Genomic DNA, 15,034 nt, shown 5'->3' with positions numbered 1-15,034 from the left:
AGATTGGGAGTGTGAGAGAGAGAGAGATTGGGAGTGTGTGAGAGAGAGAGATTGGAGTGTGTGAGAGAGAGAGACTGGGAGTGTGAGAGAGAGAGATTGGGAGTGTGAGAGAGAGGAGATTGGGAGTGTGAGAGAGAGAGAGATTGGGAGCATGAGAGAGAGAGATTGGGAGTGTGAGAGAGAGAGAGATTCGGACTGTGAGAGAGAGAGATTGGGAGTGTGAGAGAGAGAGAGAGATTGGGAGTGAGAGAGAGAGAGAGATTGGGAGTGTGAGAGAGAGATTGGGAGTGTGTGAGAGAGAGATTGGGGGAGAGAGAGGAGAGACTGGGGAGTGAGAGAGAGAATGGGGAGATAGAGAGAGAGAGAGAGAGAGGACTGAGGGGGTGAGAGAGAGAGACTGAGGGGGAGAGAGAGAGCGACTGAGGGGAGAGAGAGAGAGATGTGGAGAGAGAGGGAGAGACTGGGGAGATAGAGAGAGAGAGACTGAGGGGGGAGAGAGAGAGCGACTGAGGGGGGAGAGAGGGAGACTGGGGGAGAGAGAGAGGAGAGATGGGGGAGAGAAAGAGAGAGAGAGAGAGACTGGGGGAGAGAGAGAGACTGGGGGAGAGAGACGGGAGAGAGAGAGAGAGACTGGGGGAGAGAGACAGGGGAAGGGAGAGAGAGACTGGGGGAGAGAAGACGGGGAAGGAGAGAGAGACTGGGGAGAGAGAGAGATAGAGAGACTGGGAGACAGAGAGAGAGAGAGAGAGAGCGACTGGGGGGGGAAGAGAGAGTGACTGGGGGGAAAAGAGTGCAACTGGGGGGGAAGAGAGAGCGACGGGGGGAAGAGAGAGCGACTGGGGGGGAAGAGAGAGCGACTTGGGGGAGAGAGAGAGCGACTGTGGGGGGGAGAGAGAGCGACTGTGGGGGGGGAGAGAGAGCGACTGTGGGGGGGAGAGAGAGCGACTGTGTGGGGGAGAGAGAGCGACTGTGGGGGGGAGAGAGCGACTGGGGGGAAAGAGAGAGCGACTGGGAGGGGAAAGAGAGAGCGACTGGGGGGGAAAGAGAGAGCGACTGGGGGGGAAAAGAGCGAGTGACTGGGGGGAAAAGAGAGAGCGACTGGGGGGGAAAAGAGAGAGCGACTGGGGGGAAAGAGAGAGCGACTTGGGGGGAAAAGAGAGAGCGACTGGGGGGGAAAAGAGAGAGCGACTGGGGGGAAAAGAGAGAGGCGACTGGGGGGGGAAAAGATGCGAGCGACTGGGGCGGAGAAAGAGAGAGCGTGACTGGGGGGGGAAAAGAGAGAGCGCGACTGGGAGGGAGAGAGAGCGAACTGGGGGGGAGAGAGAGCGGACTGTGGGGGGGAGAGAGAGCGACTGGGGGGGAGAGAGAGCGACTGGGGGGGGGGAGAGATAGCGACTGGGGGGGAGAGAGAGCACTCCCCCCCCAACCCTTACACTCCTCCCCCCCTCCCCTCACACTCCTCCCCCCCTCCCTCACACTCCTCCCCCCCCTCACACTCCCCCCCCTCCTCTCCCTCACACATCGCCCCCCTCCTCTCCCTCACAATCCCCCCCTCCTCTCCCTCACAATCCCCCCCTCTCCCTCACACTCCCCCCCCTCCCTCACACTCTCCCCCCCTCCCTCACACTCTCCCCCCCTCTCCCTCACACTCTCCCCCCTCTCCCTCACACTCTCCCCCCTCACACTCTCCCCCCCTCTCCCTCACACTCTCCCCCTCCCCCTCACACTCCCCCCCTCTCCCTCACACTCCCTCCCTCTCCCTCACACTCCCCCCTCTCCCTCCCCCCTCACACTCCCCCCTCTCCCTCACACTCCCCCCCCTCTCTCTCACACTCCCCCCCCCCTCACACTCCTCCCCCCCCTCACACTCCCCCCCCCCCTCACACCCAACCGGACTCACCTCGGTAGCACCTGCTGGTGAACAAGGCGGGCCTTTGGACCCGGTTGGCAGACTCCCGTGTCCGATTGAGATCGGGGACAGCCGTTTTTAAAAAAAGCCAGAGCGGGCTCTCGCGGGCGGCGCAGGCGCGGTCAGTGCCAGCGGCGTGAGGTGGCCCGCGGGGAGTAGGCAGGGGAAACCCCACGGGCTGGTGGCCGTTAGCGAGCTGCTCACTTCGGGTGGCCTGCCCGCGCTCTGGCCCCGTCAAACCTGAGAGGGGGAAGTAGAGAGAGACAGAGAGGGAAGAGGAGAAGGAGAGAGCGGGAAGAGGAGAAGGGAGAGAGAGGGAAGAGGAGAAGGAGAGAGAGAGAGGAAGAGAGAGAGAGAGAGAAATTTTTTGAGCTTCAGGCCTGCCTGCAGCGGGCCTGGAGAGCAGCCCCGAGTCCCCCTGCGCGAGGGTGAGGAGGATGGGGGGGGGTTGCTAAACACAATATAAAAACTCAAATAAATTGTTAATTAATTCCCTAACACACAATTCAAATATTTACCTTAGTTCCCTAACACACTGAAAGTGTGGGAAAAAAATCGTGAAAAATCAAGATGGCGGCCACTCACCTCGGTTCAGAAGGATAAGGCCCGCCCACACACGCACCGATTGGTCGACCGGTCAGGTCACCGAAGCGTAGGATTGGTCAATCGTCGAGTCACTCGACACTCAACTGTAGGATGGCACGCGCCAGGAACCCGCCGTACGATTGGTCGACCTCGACATCACACGGTCGCTAATGAGATGCTAATGAGCGGAACGCTGAACGTTTTTTGGATACCGCGGGCGCGATTTTTGTCCGGCCGAAACGTAAATACGCCTATCACCGCTCCGGAATCGCAAGCTTTCTTTTGACGTGACCGCGCGCGTCGGTACGCTCTATAACTTTCAAACGTATAGAGAATGGACGGACAGACAGACAGACATCCAGACAGACATCCAGACAGACAGAAGAGGTCTTTTATATGTATAGATATATTCCCTTACACAAGTCTCCTTCCAGTTTGACCTCATTACCTCTCTCACCATTGACAGATCGCTCTGTCATCTCTACTTCATCTGCCATCTATTCCATCAGCATGGATGCCCTTTATACTCTCTCACCTTGGTCCTCAGAATCCCACACAATCAGCCCCAACACGAGTAGCACCAGGCACATCAGCAGCACCAACAACAACACCAACCTTCTCCGCAATCAACTGGTGTTGCACAGGACAGAGGGCATCAGCACCCGACCACATTGCTGCCCAGGAGGTCAGGGATGGCCTGCTCATGGCCAGATTTAATTCACTTGATGCTGTACACCCTGGCTGCCACATGATGCATCAGGTTGGCACCACCCCACACCAACACCATAAAACATCCCTACAATACCCAAGCCATTCCTTTCACACTCATCACTATTGCGGGGGTACCGTTATGTTTCACCATTCACTGCAACTCACTAAGCCACTTCCAAAGGTGCACACAAATCTGTCCAAGAACGCAAAGTGTTGAAAATAAAGGTTTCAATGTTTGACACCACATTAACAGAAACTTTACATGAACATTGCATAAAACACCCAAGTGTCTACCATTGTGTGTTGTTAGTAGGTGTGATTGCACTAGGATAATGGTGAGTGTGAGGTGTGGCTAGTGAGATGGGGATGTGATAATATAGATAGGGAGAGAGGGATGGGTGGAGGTCCAAGGTAAGTTAGTGTGAGTAAGGATGTGCAGGAGTAGGGTAGGGAATGCAGAGAGATGGGGATGTGATGAGAGGCACAGCAGGATGAGGTTGAGCGTAACTTTGTACTAACATTTCATTATCTACTGAGATCATTGAAACGTTTGCGGCACTGCACCCAGGTCCTCCTGACCACATCCCTGCTTGTGCCCTTCTCGATATGTGCAACCAGGCTTTGTTGATCTCCTGGGGAGTCTTTTCCGTCCATGGGAAGGGAAGAGGACCTCCCTGTGTGCTGTGACTCCCTCCATAATCATATGGAGGGAGTCATGGGAGAGCCTGGGTGCAGCCCTGTGCCTTTGTGCAGTCATTGTCAATGTTTGCAGCACCTCAATGCTGTAGAACACTGACAGCACAAATGTCAAAATTAATTTGGACATGGTCCCTTTAACGAAGCCGGCTGATGACACGTCATGAAATGACGTCACCAGACCCGCTTCCTCTAATTTGGCCAGGGAACGCGCTGGGCAGGCTTAACAAGCCCAATCAAGGGAAATTCATTTTACAGAATGGGATGGCGACAGCAGCAGGGCCGGGACCCGCCACCGACATCACAGAATCACAGAATCACAGAAACCCCACAGTGCAGATAGGGGCCATTTCGGCCCATCGAGCCTGCACCGACACATATCCCACCCAATCCCCGTAACCCCTACACCAACACATATCCCACCCTATCCCCGTAACCCCACATATTTAATCCCCCTAACACTAAGGGTCAATTTATCACAGCCAATCAACCTAACCCGCACATCTTTGGACTGTGGAGGAAACCGGAGCACCCGGAGAAAACCCACGCAAACACGGGGAGAATGTGCAAACTCCACACAGACAGTCACCCGAGGCCGGATTTGAACCCGGGTCCCTGGCGCTGTGAGGCAACAGTGCTAACCACTATGCCACCGTGCTGCCTGCTATGGACCCGCCGAGGTCAGCAAAATCACAGCTGAAGTGTCTGGTTCAGTTTGAGACAAGGGGATGGAATCTGTGGTGCGCGTATAGAGATTGTGGTGGGGGCTGATAGCTTCAATCTCGCCAGTGTTTAGTTGGAGGAAATTGTGGCTCATCCAAGGCTGGATGTTGGAGAAGCACCACTGTAACATCTCCCTCCTTTGCCCCTGCCTCAGCACATTTGTTACTGAAACCAGCACCCATCCAACAGACCTAACTATTCTAATGTTCTCCTAGCTGGGCTCCCATCCTCCATAAACTTCAGCTCATCCAAAGTTCTGCAAACCATATCCTATCCCATGCCAAGCCCATTCATTCATCACCCCAAACCTACCTGGACTCAACAGCTGAAATTTAAAATTCTGATCCTTGTGTTTAAATCCTTCTGCATTCTTGCCCACCACACCCCCCCCCATATCTCTGTAACCCTCTCCAGCATGATCATCATCCTCTGAGCTCTCCATTCCTGCGACATGTGTACTGTACACCCACTTCAGTCCACTGGCGGCTGCAGCCTCCATCACCAGTGAAGGGGTTACAAAGAATTTACAGCCCAGAAATAGACCATTCGGCCCCACAGGTCTGTGCCAGTGTTTATGCTCCACACGAGCCTCCTCCCATCCTACTTCATCTAACCCTATCAGCATATCTTTCAATTCCTTTCTCCGTCATGTACTTATCTAGCTTAAATGCATCTATGCCATTCTCCTCAATCACTCCGTGTGGTAGCAAGTTCCACATTCTAACTATTTTCTGAGTAAAGAAGTTTCTCGTGAATTCCTTATTGGGTTTATTAGCGACTATCTTATATTTATGTCCCCTAGTTTTGAACTCCCCCGCAAGTGGAAACATCTTCTCTATTTCTACCCTGTCAAACCCCTTTATAATATTTAAGACCTCTATTAGGCCTGAGTGTCATCAGTATACATGCGGAAAGGAAGCCGACCTCGGCCGCAAATTTCCCCTAAAAAAATGGGTGGGTTTGGAGCGTGGGGGCAGTTAAATTGTTAAAAGTGGGATTCCTGACCTGATTCCGCCTCCAACCCGCCCACTTCCGGTTCTGCCAGAGGCGGGACGGGGGTTGTGCGACCAACCTGCTCCCAGGGGACGTTACCTTAATTTAAATATTGTAATGAGGCTGGTAGCCTCTTTTTTCACCTCTGTTTTGAATTTAACTGTTAATCGTGGCATAGCAATGAATTTATCACAGAATTACCGAGATGGTGAAATGGTGGAACAAAATCCAGCTCTGGATGAATTGGATGTGTTGGTAAAATCTTTCATTTTGTGGACTGTGAGATTGTTCTCAGAGACTCATGAGTTTATTATTCTTGTTGTTTGCTAAATATTAAAAAAAAATCTAACTTGCAGCCACTGATCGTTATCTGAAGCTGTGTAAACCAGCAATACAACAAGCACATTTGAGCATTATATCATCAAATAGGGCCATTGTGGTTTATTTTAGGACAAGCACTCAATCTAACTGGATTGGACTAGATCCAACAAGCCTGCCAACCCCTCTTCGCTCTCTTGGCATGGCAGTTCCAAAAACAATCTGTGGTCCAGATGATGGCGAACTGGCAGTGTTCGCCATCATTCCATCTTTGAAACTGACCACAACTTCGGGATTTGCTGCAGGCGCAGCCTAATGTGGAAATCTTGAAATCATAGAATCATTGAAATTTACAGCACAGAAGGAGGCCATTCGGCCCATCTTGTCCGCGCTGGCTGACAAAGAGCTAATTACCCTAATCCCACTTTCCAGCACTTGGTCCGTAGCCTTGTAGGTTATGGCAATTCACGTGCATATCCAAGTACTTTCTAAATGTGATGAGGGTCTCCGCCTCCACCACCCTTTCAGGCAGTGAGTTCCAGATCCCCCCCAAAAATGTCTCCTCAAGTCCCCTCTAAACCTCCGACCAATTACTTTAAATCTGTGCCCCCTGGCTATTGACCCTTCTGCTAAGAGGAATAGGTCCTTCCTATCCACTCTGTCTAGGTCCCTCATAATTTTATACACCTCAATTAGGTCTCTCCTCAGCTCTGTTCCAAAGAAAACAACCCCAGCCTATCCAATCTTCCCTCATAGTTAAAATTTCCCAGCCCAGGTAACATCGTCGTAAATCTCCTCTGCAATCACATCCTTCCTGTAATGTGGTGACCAGAACTATATGCAGTATTCCAGCTGCGGCCTAACGAGTGTTTTATATAGTTCAAGCATAACCTCCCTGCTCTTGGAATTGCGGTCTGTCATTTACTGCTCCTCCACAGGCTGCACTGTGCACCCACGCCCTCTCCCCCCTCCCCCACAGAGCTGGCAATCAGTGAAATCTCTCAAATCAGGGAAACTGATGAAAATCCCGACTCTTCCGCAGTAATTACGTTGTTAAATCCCCCACTAAAAGTTAGACCCACAGGAATTGGCTGTAACTGGGGGTTTGACAGCGTTATTACTGCTAAACAAATATTTTAATCTTTTTGAAAATCTAGTGTTAATTGCTAGTAGCTCTTAAGTAAGATCAACAGTTTAAGCTAAATTTAAACTTTAAATTTTTATGTTTCTTCAGGCTTAAGCAGAGACAAACAAGCAAGCTCTCTTGCTGGAGAGCTGCTGTAGTTAGTTAATTAGCTAACTGGATTAAACTGGTTCCTGAAACAGTAGCAGAGCAGTGCTGACTCATCTGAGTCACAATCAGTATAAACACAGGGGTCTATGAGTGCATCGAGCACAGAGTGCAGTGAGCACAGAGTGAACAACTGGGAGTTTGGTAAGTGTGGGAGTCCGGTGAAGTGGGGGAAGGAGGTGCTTGCTTTTCCTAACTTCTCCTGCAGAGCAGCGGTGGACCTGAGCGGGAGCAGACCGAGGCCCGAGAGCAGGGATAAAAGCAACAGCAGACCTGCATCAACAAGAGAAAATGGCAGTGTGACGTCACAGGTAAGCCAGCTATGTGATTGGTAGTTATTGTGGGCTAAGTTTTAAGCTAACATATAACCTATAACTAAATTATTAAAACTAAACTTAATTTAATTAATTTAATAAACTAAACGAGGTAAATAATTTAACACTAAACTAATTAATTAAATAAACAAAATAATGGGAGAACAGGAGATGTGTTGCTGCTGCAATATGTGGGAGCTTGTGGACATTTTTGTCCAGGGTGACTTCATCTGTGGTAAGTGTCTGCGGCTCAAGGGACTTCAGCTCCGAGTTGAGGAGCTGGAGTCCAAGCTGCAGACATTGTGAGACATCAGGGAGGGAGAAAGTTACCTAGACCTTTTGCTTCAAGAGGCAGCCACACCCCTGAGATTAAATACTTTAGAATTGACACATGGTCAGGGACAGGAGAGTGTGACTGCGAGTGAGGCAGGTATGGGGATCCAGGAGGTAGTATTGCAGGAACCTCAGTCCCTGCACTTGTCCAATAGATTCGAGGTTCTTGCAACCCTTGTGGACAAGTGCGGGGACTGCGGGGAGGATGAGCAAACTGATCACGGCACCGTGGTACAGGAAGCCATTCAAGTGGGGGGAGTAAAAAGGAAGGTGATTGCAGTAGGCGGCAATATCGTTAGGGGGATAGACACTGTTCTCTGCAGCCAGGAGCATGAGTCCCGAAGGCTATATTGCCTACCTGGTGCCAGGGTAAAGGACATCTCCTTCGTGCTGGAGAAGAACTTGGAGTGGGAGGGGGAGGATCCAGTTGTTGTGGTCCACGTAGGTACCAACGACATAGGTAGGACAAAGAAAGGGGTTCTGCTGAGAGAGTTTGAGCAGCTAGGGACTAACTTAAAAAGCAGAACCACAAAGGTCATAATCTCTGGATTATTACCGGACCCAAATTGGCATAGTCAATCAGATCAGGGAGATGAATGCCTGGCTCTAAGATTGGTGTGGGAGAAGTGGGTTTCGATTCGTGGGGCACTGGCGCCAGTACTGGGGAAAGAGAGAGCTGTTCTGTTGGGACGGACTACACCTGAGCCATGCTCGGACCAGAGTTCTAGCGAATCGAATAACTAGGGAGGTAGATAGGGCTTCAAACTAAATAAGGGAGGGGAGGGTCCCAGTGGAAAGAAATCTAGAATGTTAAAGAGAAAAGGCAAGGAAGCAGTGCAGGAAAGTGATTGGGGTAAGGATAACCAGATTGTGTCAGGAAGGGACACAGTGTACAAACAAAGGAGTGCACTAACAAATAGCGTCCGGGTAAGAAAAAATGGTAAGAAAACAAACAGGGCCATAGTACAAAAATATGCTAAGATGTCTAAAAATGTTAAAAAGCCAAATCTAAAGGCACTGTATCTGAATGCATGAAGCATTTGTAATAAGGTAGATGAATTAACAGTGCAAATAGATGTAAACGGATATGATATAATTGCGATTACGGAGACATGGCTGCAGGGTGACCAAGGCTGGGAGCTGAATATCCAAGGATATTCGATATTTATGAATGACAGGCATAAAGGAAAAGGAGGTGGGGTGGCATTGTTAGTAAAGGACGAAATCAGAGCAATAGTGAGAAAGGATATTGGGTCAGAAAATCAAGATGTAGAATCAGTCTGGGTGGAGCGAAGAAGCACCAAGTGGCAGAAAACATTGGTGGGAGTTGTCTATAGGCCTCCAAATAGTAGTGGTAATGTAGGGGATGGCATCAAACTGGAAATTAGAGATGCATGTAACAAGGGTACTATAGTAATCATGGGTGACTTTAATCTACATATAGACTGGCCAAACCAAATTAGCAATAATACTGTGGAGGATGAATTATTGGAGTGTGTACGAGATGGTTTTTTAGACCAATACGTTGAGGAGCCAACTAGGGAACAGGCTATCCTAGATTGGGTATTGTGCAATGAGGAGGGGTTAATTAATAATCTTGTTGTGTGGGGTCCTTTAGGGAAGATTGACCATAACAGGATAGAATTCTTCATTAAGATGGAAAGTGAAGAAGTCCAATCCGAAACTAGGGTCCTAAGTCTAAACAAAGGAAACTACGAATGTATGAGGAGTGAGTTGGCTATGATAGATTGGGGAGCTTCGTTAAAAGGCATGACGGTGGATAGGCAATGGCTAACATTTAAGGAACGAATGCATGAATTGCAACAGTTATAGATTCCTTTCTGGCGCAAAAAGACAAAAGGAAAAGTGGCCCAATCATGGCTAACAAAAGAAATTAAGGATAGTATTAGATCCAAAGAGGAGTCATATAAAGTTGCCAGAAAAAGTAGCAAGCCTGAGGATTGGGAGCAATTTAGAGTTCAGCAAAACAGGACCAAGAGATTGATTAAGAGGGGAAAAATAGAATATGAGAGTAAACTTGCAAGGAACATAAAAGCAGACTGTAAAAGCTTCTACAAGTATGTAAAAAGAAAAAGATTAGTGAAGACAAATGTAGGTCCCTTACAGTCAGAAACGGGAGAAATTATAATGGGGAACAAGGAAATGGCTTCGCAATTAAACAAATACTTTGGTTCTGTCTTCACGGAAGAGAACACAAATAAACACTGGAGTTTAGAAGATTGAGAGGGGACCTCATAGAAGTGTATAAAATTCTGACAGGTCTAGACAGACTGGATGCAGAAGGAATGTTTCCCTTGGCGGGTGAGAACAGAACTAGAGGACATAATTTAAGGATAAGGGCTAAACCATTTAGGACAGAGATGAGGGGGAATTTCTTCACTCAGAGAGTGGTGAACCTGTGGAACTCATTGCCACAGAGGGCAGTGTACGCCAGCTCATTAAATATATTTAAGAGGGAATTAGATATATTTCTACGGGCAAAAGGGGTTAAGGGTTACGGAGAGAAGGCGGGGACGGGATACTGAATTAAAGGATCAGCCATGATCTCATCGAATGGCGGAGCAGGCACGAAGGGCCGAATGGCCTACTCCTGCTCCTATCTTCTATGTATCTATGTATCTATGTAACTTCCCAGAAGGAACCAAGGGTCTAGTGAGAAGGAGGAATTAAAGGAAATGAATATTAGTAAAAAAATAGTGCTGGAGAAATTAATGGGACTGAAAGCTGATAAATCCCCAGGGCCTGATAATCTGCATCCCAGAGTGCTAAAAGAGGTAGCCATGGAAATAGTGGATGCATCATTTGTCATCTTCCAAAATTCTATAGATTATGGAACAGTTCCTGCAGATTGGAGGGTAGCAAATGTAACCCCACTATTTAAAAAAGGAGGGAGAGAGAAAACAGGGAACGACAGACAGGTTAGCCTAACATGTCTAACTAGCAGGAAAAATGCTAGAGTCTATTATAAAGGATGTGAAAACAGGACACTTAGAAAATATCAACGGGATTAGACAAAGTCAACATGGATTTATGAAAGGGAAATCGTGTTTGACAAACCTACTGGAGTTTCTTGAGGATGCAACTGGTAGAATAGACAAGGGAGAACCAGTGGATGTGGTGTATTTGGATTTTCAGAAGGCCTTTGATAAAGTCCCACATAAGAGGTTAGTGTGCAAAATTAAAGCACATAGGATTGGGGGTAATATACTGGCATGGATTGAAAATTGGTTAACAGACAGGAAACAGATAATAGGAATAAATGGGTCTTTTTTGGGGTGGCAGGCAGTGACTAGTCGGGTACCGCAGGGATCAGTGCTTGGGCCCCAGCTATTCATAATATATATCAATGATTTGGATGAGGGAACCAAATGTAATATTTTCAAGTTTGCTGACGACACAAAACAAGGTGGGATTGTGGGTTGTGAGGAGGATGCAAAGAGGCTTCAAGGTGATTTAGACAAGTTGAGTGAGTGGGAAAATACATGGCAGATGCAGTATAACGTGGATAAATGTAAAATTATCCACTTCGGTAGGAAAAACAGAAAGGCAGAGTATTATTTAAATGGTGATAGATTGGGAAATGTTGATGTATAGAGGGACCTAGGTGTCCTTGTACACCAGTCACTGAAAGCAAACATGCAGGTGCAGCAAGCAGTTAGGAAGGCAAATGGTATGTTGGCCTTCATTACAAGAGAATTTGAGTTCAGGAGCAAGGATGTCCTACAGGGCCTTGGTGAGACCACACCTGGAGTATTGTGTGCAGTTTTGGTCTCCTTACCTAAGAAAGGATATACTTGCCATAGAGGGAGTGCAGCGAAGGTTCACCAGACTGATTCCTGAGATGGCAGGATTGTCGTATGAGGAGAGATTGGGTCGACTAGGCCTGTATTCACTAGAGTTTAGAAGAATGAGAAGGGATCTCATTGAAACATATAAAATTCTGACAGGACTAGACAGACTGGATGCAGGGAGAATGTTTCCCCTGGCTGGGGGGTCTAGAATGAAGGGTCATAGTCTCAGGATACGGGGTAGGACATTTAGGACTGAGATGAGGAGAAATTTCTTCACTCAGAGGGTGATGAACCTGTGGAATTCTCTACCACAGAAGGCTATGGAGACCAAGTCACTGAATATATTTAAGAAGGAGATAGATAGATTTCCAGACACAAAAGGCATCAAGGGGTATGGGGAGAGAGCGAGAATATGGTATTGAGATAGAGGATCAGCCATGATCATATTGAATGGCGGAGCAGGCTCGAAGGGCCGAATGGCCTATTCCTGCTTCTATTTTTCTATATTTCTATGTTATGGGCCTAGAAAACTAATTTTAATTTTGTGCAGTTTGAAATTTGTCCATTTTAATAAAAATAAAAAATTTTAAGAAACTTTTAAAAAGATTTAATTTTTTTTAACAAGTTTGTTCATCTTTATTTCAGGTTTGCCTTTTCCCCATGTGAGAGCCCATTTTTTTTGTTCTCTGCAACATTTTTAAATTTTAAAAGCTTTCTCACTTCCTGGTATGCTGTCTGTGAGAATTCTGCCTTTTGATTGGCTGCTTAGACAGCCTGTTGACATCACAGCAGCTCGCACTAAGGGATCCCCCACTATACTCCTTTGATTTGAATTGAATGTTGGTAAACCCAAAATTCTTGACACAGAGATTGCGAGAGCTTTGTGCGAAGCTTACTCCAGGGCCAGCGGTGAACGCCTTTGCTTCGCTTCGCCGCTGGCTGCAAATTCCGGGCCATTGTAGAAGAGGCAGCAATAGCTCAGCAGAGCCAGAAACGCTGTTTTAGAGCCACTTTGCAAGGTCGAAAGAATGGGCTGACTACACCAAATGCAGATGGTCAATAACTATAGTCAATCTCAGTCTGCTTTCACATGGCCTGGTGAGAGCAGAATGCACCAAAAAGGAGGGACAGATCAATGGGTAATATACCTCCCAAAGAAAGGGTTGGGATTAGAAAAAGCTATCTGATTCCAGTACTGCACCAGCAAACCAAAGTCGGACAATTTTAGAAACGCAAATGGGTTAGGAGCTCTTTTTACCCAGATACTTATTCAGACATCATAACCCTCTGACTCTTAGCTTATCACGGTTTGTTCTTCCTACCTAAAAATAACGAAGGTTAATATTAGCAGATGTGGAAGAAAATGTGGAATTAAAAGGCATTCCAGTAAAGAAAATGTCAGGGGGAGGAGAGAAACAGAGATCCTGAAATCCCACGGTGGTTCTCCAAGTCCCCTGGCATAACTCTAGCAAACCCCAGCTCCCACCCCCCCCACCCCCAACCCACCAAAACATGATGCGGAGCCGGCAAAACTGGGTTATCCTGGCCTTCTAATGTTTTAAGTGGGGGCTTACATCTAATTGGCAGAAAAATGCCGACTGTCCCATTGGCCCTTTTTTACTTTTAGAAATTTCATTAACATTGGGAGGACAGTGAACAAAGCAATTTGAGAACAGTGACAGTGGGCAGCCTTTAGTTCCACTCTCCAAAATCTCCCTCATACACCGCTGCTTGGAACATTAGGGCATGGATGGAGTAATTGGAGGACACATGTATTTGGTTCTGGGTCAAGTTCAGGGCCTTTTACAGAAACAATGATTAGGTACTCCAATAGTGACAATTAAATGTGAACACTTAGTATGGAAAGTAAAATGGGTCTTGTTAATTATGTTAATTTGTTTAATCGCACTATGATTTAGGTAAAGGAACATTAGTTACATTAAAAAGTACATGAATAATTCATGTTTCACAGAAGAGTGCATCATGAATACATTAATCAGTTAGATTAAGTGCTCTGCTTTGATGCAAACACCATTGTAGTAGTGCTGACTGTTGCTGCTCACTGTCCTAGTAGGGGCAGATGCAGTTTTAAGTCCCATTCAGCTCTGAAATGTGACTTGCTGGGACTTGGAGCAGAGACAGAGCTAAGCAATCCCACAACAAATGGATAAGATCAAGGCTCTGTAGTCCTGCCACATCCGGTCATGAATGGTGGTGGGCCATTAAACAACGAGGAGGAGGCTCCATGAATATCCCCATCCTCAATGATGGTGGATCCTAGCACGTGAGTGCAAAAGACAATGCTGAAGCATTTGCAAACATCTTCAGCCAGAAGTGCCAAACGGATGATCCATCTCAGCCTCCACCTGAGGTCCCCACCATCACAGATGCAAGTCTTCAACCAACTCGATTCAATTCATGTGATATCAGGAAACGGCTGTGCGCACTGGATACAGCAAAGGCTATGGGCCCTGACAACATCCCAGCTGTCGTGCTGAAGACTTGTGCTCCAGAACTAGCTGCACCTCTAGCCAAGCTGTTCCAGTACAACTACAACACTGGCATCTACCCGACAAAGTGGAAAATTGCCCATTTATGTCCTGTCCAAAAAAGGAGGACAAATCCAATCCGGCCAATTACCAGCCCATCTGCCTACTCTCAATCATCAGCAAAGTGATGGAAGGTGTCGTTGACAGTGCTATTAAGCGACACTTACTCACCAAGAACCTTCTCACCGATGCTCAGTTTGGGTTCTGCCAGAACCAATCAGCTCCAGACCTCATTGCAGCCTTGGTCCAAACGTGGACAAAAGAGCTGAATTCCAGAGGTGAGGTGAGAGTGACTGCTCTTGGCAATGAGGCAGCATTTGACCGAGTGTGGCATCAAGGAGCCCTAGTAAAATTGAAGTCAATGGGAATCAGGGGGAAACTCTTCACTGGCTGGAGTCATACCTAGCACAAAGGAAGATGGTTGTGGTTGATGGAGGCCAATCACCTCAGCTCCCAGGATATCGTGGCAGGAGTTCCTCAGGGCAGTGTCCTAGGCCCAACCATCTTCAGCTGCTTCATCAATCACTTTTGCTCCATTATAAGGTCAGAAGTGGGGATGTTCGCTGATGATTGCCCAGTGTTCAGTGCCATTTGCAACTCCTCAGATAATGAAGCAGTCTGTGCCCACATGCAGTAAGACCTGGACAACATCCAGGCTTGAGCTGGTAAGTGGCAGGCAACATTCATGCCACACAAGTGCCAAGCAATGACTATCTCCAACAAGAGAGGGTCTAACCACCTCCCATTCGATTGCATTACTATCGTTGAATCCCCTCCATCAACATCCTGGGGGTTACCAT

At 47.8% G+C, this 15,034-nt stretch overlaps 1 pseudogene; it reads left to right on the top strand.

The window, feature by feature from the left end:
• LOC147115109 (uncharacterized) overlaps window positions 1-14,503 on the top strand; it is a 143,823-nt pseudogene extending 129,320 nt beyond the window's left edge.
• The last annotated feature ends 531 nt before the right edge of the window (window positions 14,504-15,034 follow it).

Source organism: Somniosus microcephalus, chromosome 7 (assembly GCF_052327205.1).
Source record: "Somniosus microcephalus isolate GS21.2 chromosome 7, FLI_Smic_1.0, whole genome shotgun sequence".
NCBI classification, from domain to species: domain Eukaryota; kingdom Metazoa; phylum Chordata; class Chondrichthyes; order Squaliformes; family Somniosidae; genus Somniosus; species Somniosus microcephalus.
Note: the sequence above shows the minus strand (reverse complement) of the source record. Positions and strands in the feature narration are given on the sequence as shown.